Here is a 12,821-nt window from a genome sequence, read left to right as displayed (position 1 = left end):
GGTTTGTGTGTCTCCTGGTGCTAAATGTGTTCTTGGAGTTCTTCATTCTGTGTGGTTCCTCCTGCTCTGAGGAAAAAAGATGTGGTTAAAGAATCCTCATTCCTGCAATTCCTGCCAAAGTGGCGGTTTCCTAACTCAACCCAACACAAGTGTGATAGGAAAATCATTGCTGAGCACTGGAATGAAGGGGAAAATCCAGGGTGTTTCTACAGGACGTGTCTCACACACACAGACACTCTTTTTCAATTTCTGCTTCATTGTTTCTAGCAGATAAGCAGCTTCTTCAAACCTGGCCAGGCACTGGAGCACAAAGGATCGTGTTGGTAACGTTGATGCCACACTTCACACGGGTGGGAATATTTTTATCCCTGTTCTTTAGATTGTTTTTTACCTGTTCATCAGATCTTCAGTCTCTGGTTGCTGCAGCAGAGCAATGACTTTTGGGCAACACCCAGCACTGTGTCCACAGCTGTAGCTTCTCCCCAGGGCTTTGACCTTCCTGGGCAACATTTTTTTTCTTAACCAGTGTTGATTTCAGGAGTTTTGCCTATCAAAGTGAGGTATAAATTACTGCTGGGTTACTGAGTAATCAACAAGAATTTTCATTTGTAGTTCAGAAGCCATTTTGTTGCGTTAAGATGAACGTGAGAAGAGTCAGTTCGTTGCTGGATGTTGAAAATGAAAGAGCAAAAGTAGATTTTTAGGTGATGTGGAAGTGTCAGGTGAAGTGTTCACTGCTGTCCTGCTGTGTCCCCTGAGGTGCTGCTTTCCCAGAACTGCTGCACAGGGAGCTGAGGCTGCTCCCCCCCTTTTGATGGTGCAGCTCATTTAGTCACAACTAAATGAGAGTTTTCACTCTCTAAATGTAGCAACTTGTTTCCCAGGATCACTTGAGGCATAACCTTTTCCTGTTTTTACTGCTTTTGTCCCAAAGCTTTCATTCGAGACAGGAAGGAGAGGGTAACAGCTGTCAGTGCTGAAGGAGGGAATGGTTCTGAAATTCCTTCTGGCAGGATGGGATGGTGGAATGTGCAGGACAGGAGAGTGCAGTGAGACCACAACTGAGCCACGTTCCAGGTCACATCTGCCAGTGCCCTCTGTGCCCTGCAGCTCTCCTGGCACTGCACATTTCAACCAGTGGAGATGTTTTAGTTCCAAGTACAGGAGCAGCTGTTGGTCTGTGTGGGACTGAGTGAGGAAAGCAGTTAAATAAACACTCTACACCCAAAACAAAGCCCTTTCTCACAAAACATCCCGTACCTTGTAAATGAGTTTCTGATTGCACTTTCTGAATTTTTTTTTCTTTTCATACACGTTCTTGAAACTTCTATTGTAACTGTAATTATTTTTGTTCTCACCTGTTGTGCATTCTCTGTATGTATTAAATAAAAAAAAAAAAGGCTTTGATATGTAATTTAATAATAAATTAGAATTCTAAGCAAGGTGCTTGGTTCTTTCTCCCCTTCACAATCTTTGCCTACCTAAACTTCAGGGAAACTGCAGAGGGGATTTATCCCACCCCTTTGGAATTACCCCTGGACATACAAATCAGAGTGTTGTCAGGTTTTATATCAAATACCAGACGTGATGGAACCTTTCCTGACCCAAAATGTTTTGGGGGGCTGTGTTCCTCCTGCCTGCATGTGCAGTCCTGGCCTCATCTCCTCCTGCCTGCGAGGGGGCTGATTGTACTCGGGATGGTTTTCCCTGCTGTTCTTCACCAGGGAGAACAGGGATGGTTTTCTTTAGAGGTAAATGTTAAAAGGAAGATCTCTCTCTCTGAATTGCTGTTTTCAGGACCGAGGGGACTCCGTTACCCTGAGGTTTTCCAGCACCACTGTGCTCTGCTCCACCTCCCTCGGTGTTCCAGCTGGGCACTGTTGTGCCTCAAGGATCCACCTGTGCCTGCTGCTTTTGCAATCAATGCTGAATCTTCCAGTGCTACTCCAAATTTGTATTCTCAGAGCAGCAGAGCTGCCTGGTGTTGTGGTACCTGGGAGTGAAGAGAGGGATTTCTCCTTGCACAGCTGTCGTGCTGTGCCTGTAAACGCTGCCTTAAAGCAGGGATCCATCTCTGTATCCTTAATGCCTGCTGAATATTCAGGAGTGACCAGGTGCTCTCCCAAGGGAAGGCTTTGACTGTATGTCTCAAGCTAAAGGAGAAACTTAAAAAAAAACTTAGGAAAATGGAAAGGCATTCCTGGTTCCAGACAGTGGGAAGTGCAGGGAGTTTTTCCAGTTGCGGCGCTGGTAATAAGTGGTGCATAAAATTCCATCTTCGTTTGGATTAGAAAATAAATTATTAATGGCGCTGAATCCTTTTTTCCTGCTCCCTGTACAGTCAATAATTTATCGTGGCACAGGCATAGGATATATATTTTTAACCATCCGCCTCCCAGAGCAGTGTTGTTCCTATTGAGGAGCGCTGTCCTTCCTGGCGGGCTGGGCTGTTCCTGCATTATGGATGAGCCCTCTGCCATTCCCCCAGCAGCTTTCCTCTGAAAGGGAGCCGAGCCCTCCATTAGAAATTCACACCAGTGCCTTTGTTTCCTCCCTTTCACCCAGCGTGGGCGGCGTGCAGCGCCGCGAACTCGATTTTGGAGCGTTTTAATAGAAAACCTCAATGTTTACGGTCGGCGTTGCCTTTTCCCGAATAGCCAGCTTTTTATCCGGCATCTCCAGGTAGAAGAGCTGTGCTGCCAGCTGGGCTGTGCTCATTAACACTCGGAGCCTGCTGTCGCCTGCATCCTCCCCTTGCTGCCAAGCTGGAGCGTGAGCTGCAGCTCTGCCCTGCTCCATCCCCGCCTGGCGCAGCCCTTCCCCTGTTCTTTGTTCCTAATGGGACCCTGAGGCTTTGCTAACCCAGATTCCAGAGCGCAGAGTGAGGCAGGAGGAGCCTGGCTCTACAGCAGCCTCTGCACCCCTGAAGCAGCATTTGCCGTGCTCTCACTGCGGGTTGTTTTCTGCTTGTCTTGATTTTGGCACCCTGTGGATTTGGAGAGGTCTCCTGCCGTCGTGGCTGTTCAGATCTTACATCTTGTGTTGCTTTGTCTGCTCACTGCGCTGCTCATCTAATTCTCCTCCCTTCATTCCCGGGTGTTCAGCTTCACGCAGACATTTCAAACACACGGATTTATTTTTTTCGTTTCATAATTTTCGTTTCTTTCTTAAAAATGCATCCTTTGAACTCCAGAAGGGTTGTCTGGGGTGATTGGAGCTTATCAATCAAAGGCAAACCTGAAGGAAATTCACTGATAACCTCTGAGGTGCACAAGCACAGCGTGGGGCTCTCCCACAAATGCTGCAAACAGGGAGGGTTTCAATGCTTTATTTCTTTTCTTATCTCCCCTGCCCATACCCATCCATCTGATGCAGAGTTCTTGGAAGTGGGGACAATATTCTTCATCCTTTGTCTTTCTAAAGCTGCACTGAAAATAGAAGCTCCTCTCTGCAGGTTGCAAAGCCCCATCGAGCTGCCAGCTGTACAGTGGAAACTTCCCCAAGATGTTCGTGGTGCCTGTGCCTGGGCATGTCACCTGCTCCAGGGCCCTCCTGCTCCATTCCTGTGCTGAGCTGGCTTCTTCCAGGGTGAAATGCTGCTGAAACGTCAGGTTTTTTAAGGCAGCCTTTTCTAAAGACTCTGCAGGATGCTCAGGAATGTTGCAGGTGTAAAAAGAAATTGTGAGTTGCTGGGAAAGTGCTGATCCGGTGGCCCTGGCAGGTCCAGCTTTAGCACACAAACCACAATTTATTACTTTAAAAAGTGACTGGACCCTGCAAGAACCTTGTCCCCACTGGAAATTGGTGGGAACCTGGTGGGATCCTTTGTGTGTCCCCCCTTTCAGTGTCAGGGGAGGCTGGAATGATCCTGGGGCTTGGTCAGGCTCGATGTGGGACAGCACCCAAGTGCAGGAGGGGGGACATGTGGATATTTTCCTGCTGTGCTATAAATGCAGTTCCCTCTAGGTCAGGCATGTATCACCAGGGCTAAATTTACTTCAAAATATTACTGAGGTGGGGAGGTTTGTGACTCAGGTCTATAAAAGCATGCAGTGCTTATGTAAAGAAATAAGTTTGGAAAGAGGCAGGAGGGGGCTCGGGCTCCAGCAGGGACCATTCCTGCTGTGTGTCTGCCCTCTCTGCATAAATAGGTCTTTGTACTGGGAGCAACTGCACCTCCAGGTTGTGTGTTCCTTACAGCAGGATCTGCTGGCCAGCTCTTCCTGTGTTTCCAAACATTTCAGCAAATGTAAATCATTTCCAAGCCTGCGCTTTGGTTTAGATGAGATGGTTTTAAAATAAAAACCAACAAACACAGTGGGATGATCAGTTCTTGTCATAGTTCAGGGTGATTTCAGATCGAGTTGTGCCACCCTGGGAGGGCAAAGGAGGAATTCTGCTGTGGGGATTTTGGAATTTGGATCCTTTCCATTCACTCAGGTGTGTGTGTGTTTGGTCTTGGAAAACCTGAGTTCCTGGAGTCAGCTTTGCCATGGCAGGCAGGCAGGGTTGGCCATGCTGCAGCAGCAGCAGCATCCTCAGGTCCAACCACAGCCACATCCCAGGGGAATGAGCCTCTCCCACTCCTCCTCAGGAAATGGGGCTCCTTAACTGGGCAGCCAAGCTCCTTCTGCAGTCGTGGTGCCCCTGGGAGGTGAGTGCTGGTGGTCTGGGTGTTCTGGGCAGGGGAAGAAGAGCTGTTAACTCATTTTTTAGGACAGTTCACCTCATACCCACTCAGTTTTGCAGTCAAAAATCAAGGTAAAATAGAGCATTGCTTTAAAGACAGGAGCTCCTTTTTGTTTTGCTGCTGTTTGCTGCATACCTGGGCCAGCTGCCCCAGACCAGGGAGGAATCACAGCCCAGGGTGTCAGGGACTGGCTTATTTTTCTGCCCATCTGGAGTTAACTGAATGATCCATCTGCATTGATGCTTGCTGGGAAGGAGGATAAAACACAGGTTTTATGAAATTGTACCTGAGATCAAATAATTGGAGGAAAACACTTTGGAATCCGCAGCCTGTAATTAAACATTTCCAGGAGGCAGCGAGGTGCAGCGAGCTCAGCAGAAGGAGCATTTTGCTGGGAAGTCTTTGCTTTGCTTCATGCTGTGTGCTATTAAAGCAAACAACTTCACAAGCTTCAGAAGCACTGGCAGCTCTTGACCAAGAATAGCTTCTCACATCACAGCTAAGCTGGAAACAATGAGGGCCAGCAGTTGTCAGTTGGTTGGGCTTTTTTAGCCCATAAACGAGGTAGCTGAGCTCATGGAGAAATCCCCATTTCTCTATTTTAGGTGTTCTAAGATATTTCATCTTCTGAAGGATCCAGCAATAACCACCATAAAGCAAAAGTCCTCATTTAAAGCAGATCTGCTGGTGCAATTCCCACTTACCTGGGCACGCCAGGCTCTCCTCCAACACACAAATCCTAAATCCTCAGCACCTAAGCTTGTGCAGTCTACCAAACTTGTCTGACTAAAAAAATTCCTCTGAGATGTGACAGAAACATCCACCAAGTGGGATCCTGTGGAATTCCCATCCCTGGGAGGCTCACAGGCACATGGATGTGGCACCTGGGGACGTGGTTTGGTGGTGAGCGTGGCAGTGCTGGGCTGGATGATCCCAGAGGGGTTTTCCAGCCCTCCTGATTCCATGCTGAGCTGGACTCCTGGCCCAGGGGCTCTGGGGGGGGGGTGTGGGGCTGTGGCTGTGTCACTCCCACTGTGTTTGCAGGGCAGCAGAGACAACTTTGGGCTGGATGCAAAGTGCAGAGCTGCAGAACAGCTCCTGTCTGCAGAGGGGAGGCTGGAGCTGGGTAGGGAAATGGGAAATGGGAGATGGAGCCTTTCAGCACCCTCACAAAAATTCATTTTTTCTCTGCTCTTTTGTTGTTGTCTACCAGGAGAGTGTTTGGTGAGCTGCTTCAAATATTGAAGATGTCCACAATACATCCAAATTTCATCTTTTTCAAATCTCTGCAGCTAAGAAGCTGCCCTGTGAGCAGGGAGAATTTGGGGTGCTATCTGTTCTTTTTGGCCCCATGCTGGGGGCTGCACCTCTGCACACCAGAGCCAGGATGTTCACGTGCTGCTCTCACAAAGTCTCTCTGCAGCCCTGAGCTCTCCTCCCGTGGCTGTGGAGCCCAAGGCTCCATCACCTCCCAAATGACTTCCTGAGAGGCTTTGGGAGAGCCCAAGGAATCCCTGAGCTGCTCATTCTCAACAGCAGCCAGCATTAGGAGCCAGAGAGAAAATGGAAATGTTCTCCCTGTGTTTTTGATTCCTAGCTCCTGACTGGGACAAAGTCATGGAAACCAGTTGAGGAACTGGTGGCCAATTTTCTGTCCTCTGCCTGAACCCCAAATTCATGCAAATTAATCAGTGAAGAGAAAAACTGGGAGTGAAGGGAGAGCCCAGAGTGCTCAGCAGAGAACGTATGCAACGTGGAGATTGGACATGAACCTCTTGCTGCTCCTGTGTGAATCTATTATACATGAGCCCATCAGAGCAGGGTATTAATAAAACAGGAGCTGAAGAGCTCAGCACTGCCTTGTTCCCGTGAAACATCAGAGCCTGGGCTGGCACAGCAGCCTTTGAAGTCTGGGGTTGCAGCTGTGACATGGCCAGGATGCTGGGGGGGAATTTCACCACTGGAGGGGAATCTCTCCACACCCTGGGGGTTTCTGTGTGATCCAAACCCTTCTCCTCCTCCTCCTCCCCCTCCAGGACAAAGCCATTGCTTTTTTTTTTTTTTTTTTTTTTTTTTCCCTGCTCAGTCTTTTGGCTTGCTGAATTCTTTCAGCAGTGCACAAAGAAAGCTGAAGATGGTTTAAAGCAGCCTCAGACCTCCTGTGCTGGGATGCAAGTGGCATCTGTTCCTCCAAAGTTCTCCCCACCAAGACCCCTCTGTGCCTTTTGTTGCTCGCTGGCACCACCAACCCAAACCCTCTTTGCTTTGCTGAATCATGGGGAGTAACTTACACTGGGCTTTGTAAACATCTACACTTTGTGTCTCCATCAGGGCAAATAAATGTGGCTCTTCAGAGCTGCCCTGTAACCCCAGCTCTGCAGGCAGTGATGCCCCTGGCTCTGCTGGGTGGGCAGAGGCACTGGGGAGATGCTGGGGCTTTGTGCAAAGCCAGCCTTGGTGTGAGATGGGAGTAGCTGAAGTGTGGTGTCTGCGTGGCTGTGGGTAATTAACCCTGGCTGATGGCCCTGAGAGGTTTGGGCAGCTGCTCTCTGAGCCCTGGGATGTGAGGCTGAACATCAAGAGCACTGGTTTAGGTGCTGTGACAAGGGGAGGGTGTTTAGGAGCAAGAACCAGCAGATCTAATTAGACTGGCAGTTTCCAAAGCAATAGGGAATGGATGCACTAAAGAAAATGGCTTAATTTGTTGAAAATGGCCCAGTGAGCTGCAGAGCTGGGGAAGGGGGTGATGCAGTGTAGGAGAAGGGCAGTGGGGTGAACAGTAAGGCTGAGCACAGTGCTGGGGGCTGTGCAGCAGCTCTGTCTCCCTGGGCAGTGCTTGGTGCCATAGGAAACCTTAGGGGACAGACCCACTGTTGAGCCTAGCTTACAGAGGCTGGGCTTTGTGCTGTGGGCAGCAGCTGCTCTGGAAAAACTGATTCCTGTTCCTTGGGTGGGTGTCTGAGGTGCTCACGAGGATAACTGTTCTGTTTCTCACGAGCTCACAAACATTTAATCTCCTTCCTCTCTGGCTTTGGGCACCTGTGGGGTTTTACTGTTCATTCATTTTTCCCCAAAACCCCACAGCTTGCATGCTCAGGGAAGGGCAAGAGGTGTTTGTCAGAGTGAAGAGGACAGATGGTCCCAGCAGAGGGGTTTGGGTCTGTTCACCCTCCTGCTGTAAGCACTTCCTAAAAGTGCCCACAGCAAGTCCAGCCCTGGATCTGCTCCACTGCAGCGTTTGCTGATCAGATATTGGGTGGCTCTGTCAGGGAGGAGAGTCCCAGAGCCCTCAGCTGGACCTGCCCAGCCTGAGGGAATCCCAGCAGGATGAGCTCCAGGCAGGGCCATTAATTCCATTTGCTGCTGAATCACACTGCAGGATTCACCTCTGCCTGCAAAATTCACCTCTGCCTGCAAAATTCACCTCTTGCCTGCAGGATTTACCTGTCTGCAGGATTCACCTCTGTCTGCAGAATTCACCTCTGCAGGTTTTACCTCTGTAGGATTCACCTCTGCAGAATTCACCTCTGCAGGATTCACCTCTGCAGAATTCACCTGTGCAGGATTCACCTGTGCAGGATTCACCTCTGCAGGATTCACCTGTGCAGGTGTCACCTCTGCAGGATTCACCTGTGCAGGTGTCACTGTGCATTTCCCTGGCAGGCAGGGTGGCAGTGGGTGCTGTGCTGACAGCAGGGCCCTGCAAGCCTCGCTTTCCATCCCTGCTGCTGGTGGTGGCACTGCCCTGTTGGGAGAGGGAGGAGCTGTCCTGGGGCACCTGAGGGACGGTGCCACCTCCTCGGGCCCTGCCCTGCACAGAGCAGAGTGGGACTGGCAGCCCTTCCTGCAGGCTGGGCTGGGTTGGGAGCTGGCCTGGGCTCCTTCCCAGGGAATGCAGGGATGAGCAGAGAGGGGCGAGCTCTGGGATGCAGCTGCGTGAAGTTGTGCAGCTCAGCTTCAGTGAGGATCAGCCACCCCGACTGCCAATTAACACAAATAAACCCTGCTGGTGGCTCTGACAGTCAGCAGAGCCTTCCAGTCTGGCTGGGAAAACTCCTGGGAAGTGTTTTTGGTTAAAACCAGCACAAGGCTGCTCTGTCTGCACTTCTCCCTGCTCTGACTTGTGCTGTTTTCTTTACTTTTTGCCTGTACATATTATTTGCAACCCACTGCACCCAAAATACCAACTGGTTGCTCTCAGAGTGTGAAGCAATCACTGAATGAGTAGCTTGGGTATTTTTTTTTTCTCATTTAGACAGAAGAAACCAGTTCAGCTTTGACCATGCATGTTACATTTTAATTTTTTTTTTCTCATGCCAAGAAATACAAAGAAAGTATATAAGATATACCATACCATCCTGCAGAAAAAGAAACATTTGTCAGCAAAGAGAAGCACCCAGCTGCAATTCCTGGTGTGTTCATGCTGTGTGTGAGCTGTGGCTCTCCCAGTGGGGGGATGGACCCTGCACCTCCATGCCAAGGATCAAACCCTGGCACCTTCCAAGGGCTCCCAGGTGGCAGCAGGGCTGCCTCGGTGAATCCTGCACACGCTCCCTTTCTGACGTTTCTTATCCTGGATGGGTATTTATAGGTTGGAATTTTGCTACCTACTGGTGTCAGCAAACGCTTTACAAATATTCCCACTTTGAAAAGGCTGCTATCCCCCCGCACCCCCTTGGATCGTGCCCAAGCAGGGGAGTTTTTCAGTCCCAACCTAACTGGTTTTTTAAATTTTTTGCCAAAATTAAAGGCTTTATACTGAAAGGAAAACGAGCTTAAATCGGAATAATTTTCAGCTTAAAGGGCAACCCTGGCTGTGGCTCTGTGAGAAAGCGACAGGGCGAGGGTGGCGCCGGCCCAGCGGGTGCCTCCTGCAGCTCCCCCTGGGCTCGGAACGAGCAGAAAACCGAGATTCCATGTCACAGGAAAGACAGGAGCTGCTCCCTTTGTCTACATGGAGAATTCTGTGCGGGGCAGGTCGGGCTGGAGCCGGCTCAGAGCTGCCTGAGCCCAGAGCTGAGATCCCGGTGGAAGGAGGGACACGGGGAGGGAGGAGAAGCTGCGGGAGCTCTGGGGGCACTAAAACCAGCAGAGAGCAGGGAGACAGCAGGAAACTGGAGCAGGAAAAGCAGTCCCATCCTTAACACAGCAAACCTTGAAGTGCTTTGGTGGGTTTCTTCCCCCTGGTGCTGCTCAGATCCCTTTGGGGTCTGACCCTTGCCTTCCCCAGCCCTGGCTCACTGCATCCCACCTACAAAACCAAGCCAAGTCTGCTGCTGGTTCAGCTGGAAGCTTCAATCCAGCAGCCTTTCTGTGTCACCCCACAGAGCCCAGCTCTGCCCCAAACCCTGGCAAAGAAGCCCAGGGATGGCAGTGCCAGGGAGGTGCCAGCAGCCCCAGTTCTGCTGGGAGAATCCTTCCCGTGGATTTCCATCCCACCAGGACCTGACACGCTTGTGGATGGGAACTCCCACTCCAGCTTGCATTTAGAGGCATTTCCCACCTTCTCCATCCCTTCAGAGCTCTCCTCCCACCAGCTCAGCTTCCCTGGCAGGTAGGGCTGGATTGTCACCGTGCTCTCACCTTTCCTTCACCAGGGGGGAGAAGTTGGCCAGGATTTTGGGACTGTTTTAGCTGCAAACACGGAGAATTCTGATGTGTGTGCTCAGAGGAGGCTGCAGCAGGTGGCAAAGAGCTGGGGGATGAGAAACAGGGCTGCTGGGTGGGGCTGGGGAGGAAAGGGCTCATGGCACAGCTTTTGTGGTTGCCCTCCTGTGTGCTGAAAGCTGAGTTAAGGAGAGTTCCCTGGGGGATGGAGTCAAGGGTGACCGTGCCTGGGGGCCTCAGGGTGAAGTTCTGCCATCATCACCCTCACTGTAACCCTGCTCAGGTGAGTGTGTGCCAAGGGCTGGGGCTCTGCAGACTCCTCCTTCACAAATATCAGCAAATTCCACCCAAAAAGAGCCAAAGAGGGGATAAAACCATGGGGGATGGGGAGAGCAAAGTGGCAAAAACTTTGCAAAACAGGCTGCAAAATGTGTGGAGAAGTTGGTGGGGGAGCAGGGAAAGGGAGTTTCTGGGTGTCCCTGGAGAGTTAATTCCTCCAGCACTGCAGAGGCAGGTTATGAGCACAGTAAATATTTTGACAGGGATAATTGTAGAGGCTTTCCTCTGGATTTAAATGCAGGATAAGAGAAAAAAGAAAAAAAAGAAAAAAAAAAAAAGCTGAGTTGAAGGGTGCAGTACAATTGTATCTAGTCAGGAAGATTTTAGAATTAAAGGGATTCAAGTGTCTTAGTTCTTCTCTTTTGTTATATTTAATAGTGAGGTGAGAAGCAAAGCATCACCCGAGCCTTCCAATGAGACAGGAGGCACAAACAAATCATCACCCTGGGGTTTTTGGGGAAATCCTCTGCCTTCTCCTGCATCCAGGGGAATCCTGGTGCCTCCACTGCTCAGTGCTGCCCTGGCCTGGGACTTTTCCTGGCAAGGAGCACTGCAGCTGCCTCACAAAGCCTCTCCCTCCTCTGGCTGCAGGAATCCCACCTGGAACCGCAGTGGGGCACAGTTTGTTTAGATCCCACTGGAAAAAAAACCCAAACAAAGCAGATTCCAAGGAAATCTGTGCTCATAGATGGTTCTTTAAGGAGGAGGAAGGAAAGGGGGCTGGTTTGGGAGTGCTCAGTGCCTGAGCATTTGCCATCCCTGCAATTAGAGCAGTAATGTGAACCCACCTCGTGGGGGGTGGCAGGGTTTAATCCTTTGGATGCAGAGAAGCACTTTAGATGAAAGGCTTTATATAATGATAAAAGAGCATTTAAATCCTTACTTAATAAACGCTCAGTGCTCTCAAGTCCTAGAACTGCCTCCAGCACTTTTCCCTGAAAAAGGGCCCTTCCTGCCCAAGGAGGAGCTTCCAGGGCTCTTCCCATCAGCTGAATTCCAGCAGCTCCAAGAGCAAAGGGCAGGAAATCAGGGACAGGCAGCACTGCCCTTACAGTCCCTTTGGAACTACAGTTCCAAAAAAACCCCCCACGTGTTCCCCAGCAAGCAGCTTTTGAGTGCAAGAGTTAAAGAAGGAAACATTTGGGGGATTTGATGGGATTTCAGCAGCCATAAGATGAAAGTTTGAACATCCAAAGGAGGGTTTCTGAAGGGCTCAGGATGAAAAGATGCAGTTCCTGGACAGAGGATGGAGGAGGGAGCTCCCACCCAGCAATGCTCAGCAGTCCCTGTTTGCTGAACTCACAAAAAGATAAATTGCAAAAGAAAAGTTGCAGATTTGGTCCATTTTAGCTGCCAGCAGTTTGTGATGGAGTGCTGGCAAAGGGGTGGATGGGAATGGAGCCTGAGAAAGTGCTGTAGTGGTGTGCTATTGCTGTGAGCCCCTGGCATCCCTCTTGGGGGAGAGAAAAATGTTGACAGCGTGTCTGGGGGATTTGGCTTTCTCACCCCCTGCATTCAAACAACATCTAGAGGAAAAAAAAAACACTTGAAAGAGGAGCAATCAAAAAGGTGACAGGAGAATTTTCACAGAGATGCCCGTGGCTTTGCACATTAGTTACTACAGAGTAACTACAGCGTGGATTTACACCCCACCCCTACCCTGGGCTAAGCCCTGAGCCCACCCAGAGCCCAGGGCAGGAGCCAGTGCCAAGCAGTTACCAGGTTGTGAGGTTTCTTTTGGTGGATTCTCCATGTAGACAAGGCCTGGGAAGCATTGCATTTGGTCTAAATTTGGGGTGTTTTTCAGGAGATTGGTGTCAGGGAGCAGAAGTGCCCTGCAGGACATTTCTCAGTCAGTCTGTGCTTTCAGGTCACAGGTTGTCAGCTGGAGGCCACAGAAAGGTCGGGCAGTGCAGCTCTTGGTAGTGTGTCCCCAAAGTTTGGATCAAAGAGATTCAGGGAGCCAATGGACGTGGCCAGAAGTCACAAAGCCTGGCTGAAACAACAGGCAGTGGAGATTTGCATAGTCTGGGTGGGTGGGTAGAGGGCCAACCCCAGAGAGTCCCCCCAGCAATGAGGGGAGAGCGGGGAGGAGAAGGGCTGGGGCTGATGGAGCCTCCAGGGAGCGTGGGGGGATTGGGATGGGCCGAGGGATCTGTGGGCTGTGGAAGACATGGCAGAGGGC

This window comes from Onychostruthus taczanowskii, unplaced genomic scaffold (assembly GCF_017590055.1).
Source record: "Onychostruthus taczanowskii isolate IOZ18803 unplaced genomic scaffold, ASM1759005v1 scaffold75, whole genome shotgun sequence".
Classification (NCBI taxonomy): Eukaryota; Metazoa; Chordata; class Aves; order Passeriformes; family Passeridae; genus Onychostruthus; species Onychostruthus taczanowskii.
The sequence above is the reverse complement of the archived record's forward strand: the minus strand, read 5'-3'. Positions refer to the sequence as shown.